The following is a 5,258-nucleotide window of genomic DNA, read 5'->3' on the forward strand; positions in this document are numbered from 1 at the left end:
AAGCCATGGTGAGGGCAGTCTCGCTGGTACGATTTGAATCACACCCAAAAAGCCTTGAACGCTTCAGTAGGGTCCTGAGAGAAAGTCGAGATCTTAGTCCTCAACTCCTCAGACCTAGCATCGTCGAAGAAGTTGTGCAGGAAGGCGTTCCTGGTCTCTTCCCAAGTGGTGAGTGATCCTGGCTCCAACTGCTTCAACCAGTTAGCTGCTTCTCCAGCAAGAGAGTAAGGAAACAGCTTGCAGAGGAGGAAATCATTGGACACTCCATTGTATTTGATGCTGGTGACCAAATCCTCAAACCTCTCGATGTGATCCATAGGGTGTTCATGAGAGTGGCCATGGAATGGGTGCTGACCCACAAGAGTGTAGTACACAGGCTTCAGCTCAAAATCGTTTCTTTGAAACGCAGGAGCGCGAATCGCAGAACGATTTGCATAGAACTGCTCAGGCCTGTTGTAGTCTCCAAGTGTTCGTCCACGTCCAACTGCAGGTGCAGGTTCCCTCGCATTCCGATCCTCTGGAGCGTTCCTCTGTTGTGGAACGATCGCAGCATTCCCACGCGGTGCAGGTGGTGGATTCTGGTCAACAACATCCACTGGTAAAGGAGCTGGTGGAATGATGTTACCATCTCCATCAATCCTTTGGCCTCTCGCATTGCACAGATGACCCTCTCGGTCTCTCCAGGTTCCATCATCATCACGAACAAGTCCATTGGCGTTTTCCATCATTGCCAGATCTCTTGCTTTCCGCTTCGTTCGCTCTAACTCAGCTAGCTGTTTGTTGCTCAAATTCACTAGCGGGATGTCCTTGTTGCTCCTGGTTCCACGAGTATGCATAAACTTGAAACACCAAAAACAAAGAGAGAAAACGAAAATAAGTAAACTAGGTTAAAGAAAAGAAGGTGTCGCGCGACACCACAAGTGGTATCGCTCGACACTAAGTCGAAAAACTTAGTCGAAACTCAAAAACTAGGTTCAATGGCGAAATCAAGTCCCCGGCAACGGCGCCAAAACTTGATATGCTCAAAGTTAAATCCCTAAGCTACTCTGCAAGAGCACAGATGTGCAGTTGTAGTATCTAGGGGTCGAACCACAGAGACAAGAAATCACTCAATAAACCTTATGTAGATAGAGTTACGCTAAGTCGAAATATGCAGAACAAATAACAATGCAAAAGAAATAAGTAAAGCAGTGACGAAGACGGTTGTAAATTCGATGTGATAAAGGATAGGTCTAGGGTGATTTTCAGGAGATCAATGAATGCAAATCAACTTAACAAGTCAGGGTTCAGTTATTAAGCACGGTTCTTGAACTCGAAACACAGAACTATAATTAACCAACTTCCGTTGTGAGAATTATCTAAGTTAAAATCCTAGAATTCCAAATTCCTTTGTAAATCCTACAGATTTAAACCAGCCTTAATGCACAAGTTCGATATGTTCACAAAGCTCCTAAACCAAATTCCTTTGCGAATAGTTACTTTGCTCAACTCAGGTTCTTTCCAGTTATTCAATTACACTTCCGTGTCAATTAAGCAACCTAAGATCTAAGTTCTAGGTGATCGGTCCAGAATTAGCTTTAAGAACAACCTAAGGTGAAGAACAAATAGATATGAACCCTAACTAGCAAGTTAATCAAACATTTAAAGAAAACCCTAATTAACCCTAAACCTAAAAGTGATCTACTCAGACATGGTTATTGAAACAACAAACATGATGAATAGGAAGCAATAGAATAAATCGAAATAGATAAAGGGGTTCGAAATCTTCTCTCTAAACGAACAGAGTACAGACTTGTCTCCCCAAGCTCAAAAAATCGCAAAAGCCGAAAAGCTCAGAGTATCTCTCTCTCAAAAATCTAAGATGTACGTAAAAAGAGAATAAAAATCCTGTATATATCTCTAAGACACGTTTTGGGCTTCCTTGAAAACATTTGGGCCCAACTCCTTCTTCAAATAGGAAACAAAATCGCATTTTCCTTATTTCTCTGACAAGTGTCGCACGTCACTCTCCATAGTGTCGAGCGTCACCAAAGCACAAAATCCATACTTGACGAATTTGATCCTGATTAAGCTCCAAAGTGCTCCAAAGTGCTCCAAAGTCTCCAGTTAAGCTCCAAACATACCTATGACCTGAAAAGACTCCAAAAGACTCGAAAGACACTAAAAATACTCTATAAATAAGACATATACCATGGTTAAAAACCATAAAAACCATGATATATCAAGAAGACGAATGTTTGATCACGACTTGAGTTATTTTCAAGTTAAATTTTCAAGTTAAATTTTACTTTAAAAAAAAAAATCAATGTTCCCTAAATCAGATGACGTCGTTTTCGTTTTTCTTTTTCTGAAACCAAAGAATCCCAAAACGACATCGTTTCCGACGTGGACGACACATAAACCAGACTTCACAGAGTAATTAATAGTGTTAGGCTTCAAATTGTTTTATACACGACATACAAAGTTTAAGAATGAAATTCAACTGAAAAAAAAGTTTAAAAGATGAATTATAAAGTTTAATATATATTAGGTAGGTAAAGGCTTAGTACATAAGTTTAAGCCTAGATTTAACATTTTCGGAAAGTTTAGACCTGAAAAAACCAAATTTCTGTGACGTACACTATCAACCTATTATAATATTGATATTGGACTTACTCATATTTTTATTATACAAATTATCATATACAGTTGCAATATTATAGTAATCACGTAGATTATAACATGTTTCTTAATCAAATTAATATATTAAATCAAATTAATACATTAAAAACACTAAAGTCTCTCCATATGTTGTTGACACATAAGTTTTTTCATGCATTCTAAGGATTGAGACCTCCTTTAAAATCTGAACCAATCAAAACATTTTATTAATACATATCAATGTTTTTGAATAATTAACCATATAAATTTGAGTTTCAGGGAACAATAATTTTAAACAAGTTAACTTTTCCGTGCCTTGCGCGGACTGATATAATTTTTCATTTGGTTGTTTGGAAATCTAATAGTAGTTTGGATTCCATTTTTTAATCTCTATTGTTGAGTATATTTGTTTGTTAAATTTTCTTTCATTTTAATGTTTGAAAATATGATCATGATATAAAAGAGACTAAATAAAATATATTAGTATCTAAATAATTTAGTTTAAATAGTTTTGAGATCTTTTGATCATTGTTTTATGTATTTTAGACATAGTTTTTTTATATACCGTACGAACTTATTCGATTTTGATCACTGATTTATGTATTTTAGACATCACAAATACCATCATTTCATTAGACATTCCATTGATTGATTTTTACTTTTTTGTTAGATTTGACTAAATATCGGTTTTATAAAATTTGAAAAACGGTATTGACAATAAAGTGAATTAGTATTAAACTATAATAATTTAGACCGATATGATTTAAGTTATTTTTTATTTAATACTTGTTTCGAAAAACGTTAGTATATGTTTACCTAATGACTCCATGAGTTTTTAGTTAGAACGAAGAAGAAGGAATAAGTTAGATAATTTTGAAAGTTATGAGAGAATTAGAGAAAAGTGGCTGATATTTATACTAAATCATAAGAAATTGAAAACCCTATAAACCTAATAAATTGTAAACACTAACCTATCTATCATAATCCATTAGTTATAATTGATTTTATTTTTCAAACAACATTCTATTAGTTAGATATATCGCTTTTTTAAAAAAAATATTTTTTTAAATTTTGATTCTTTTTTTTTGAAATGACAGTCCATTACTTTTTAAATAGATTCTATTTTTTGTTTATTTTAACATTTTTGTTAGATTTTTTCTAAATTTCAGAAACATTAGAAATGGTAAACACTAACCTATATATCGTAATTATCGAGAACATAACCTAGATCTATTTTAAAAAAAAAAATAGTTGATGGGCTTTATACACCATTCCATATGAGACATAGATTCTATTTTTTTTGTTTTTCTTTAAACGTTTTTATTAATTTTTTTTCTAAATTTTGGTTTTATATAATTTTAAAAACGGTTTGATTGACTACGGAAACATAAGAAGTGGTAAACACTAAGAGATATAGATTATATAGTTTTTTTTATAAAAAAACGTTTTTGTTATTTTTTTTTAAATTTGGTTATATATAATTTTAAAAACGGTTTGATTAATTATGAAATTAAACATTAAACCATAATAATTTAGACTGATTTGTTTTAAGTTTTTTTTACACATCATCAGTTAGGAACCAATTAAAAAATGATATGTAATTGCTAAATAGAACTAAACGGTTTTTTGCGGCCAAAATTTATTTTTAAACTAATACATAAGCGAAATGCTATGAAAATCATTGTGAGCGCGACACGTAAGCAAATCACTACACAAATAAGTATATAGGTTCTAAAAAAAAGTTTTTCTTAGGCTTAAAAATTTTGTTGAAGAATTAATAAATTATAAACAACCATATCGTATCAAACAGTTTCTCTAAAAAAAAGACCAATGGGAAAGAAGAACGTCAAACAATGCGCCAGAAAAATGATGCGAGTTAAAACGCTTCTTCGATAATTCTTTTATTTGTATATGATTTTTTTTTCGTCGTTTTCTCCATCCATGTATACATCTTCCTTTTCTTTTTTCTTTTTTTTTATCAATCATGTACACATCTTCCTTAACTAGACTTTATTCCGATTTGGTTTGATTTAGATTCGGTTCAACTCCTATTTTGTTTACAAACCATCTAATAACATTTTTTTTACCATGAAGAAAAGTATGATGCGACGGGTTGATAATGAAAATGTATTAAAATAAAAATCTGCGGCATAGCTTGGGCATGAATAAACAATTTATGGCATGAGTCACGCCTTATAATCTCTGGTGATATCATGCTTAGTTGCAAGAGCCGCGTTCTGTGGGTTATAGCCTAGGGTTATGATGAGGTATCCGTGGCTAACGCATAACGCCTCTGGTATGAATAGTATATTTGGTCCATAATCATGTGTTTTTTAGTTATTGTAGATAAATTTCAGATGATGATGTAATTTGTTTTTACAGAAATATATATTGTTACTCAATGTAAGCATTATGTCCAACCACTATATATGGAAATATCCAAAGAAACTTAACAAATACTCAGATGTGATTGTCTTTTAATTGATCTTAGAGAAAGCATGTTTATGGGTTTAAATTTGTATGATCTAAGAAATAAGCACCTATGTTGAGTTTGTGTTAAAAAATAGAGGCAGAGAGAACAGTTTCAATTTGAGCACTCCAATGTTCAAATGTACATT

At 32.9% G+C, this 5,258-nt stretch overlaps 1 non-coding gene across 1 annotated transcript; it reads left to right on the top strand.

Annotated features, from left to right (window-relative positions):
• Nucleotides 1-107, top strand: LOC112087657. Its single transcript, XR_002900203.1, has one exon. It is a non-coding gene; the product is annotated as a small nucleolar RNA R71 (small nucleolar RNA).
• Nucleotides 108-5,258: the final 5,151 nt, after the last annotated feature.

Source organism: Eutrema salsugineum, unplaced genomic scaffold, assembly GCF_000478725.1.
Source record: "Eutrema salsugineum unplaced genomic scaffold, Eutsalg1_0 scaffold_17, whole genome shotgun sequence".
NCBI classification, from domain to species: domain Eukaryota; kingdom Viridiplantae; phylum Streptophyta; class Magnoliopsida; order Brassicales; family Brassicaceae; genus Eutrema; species Eutrema salsugineum.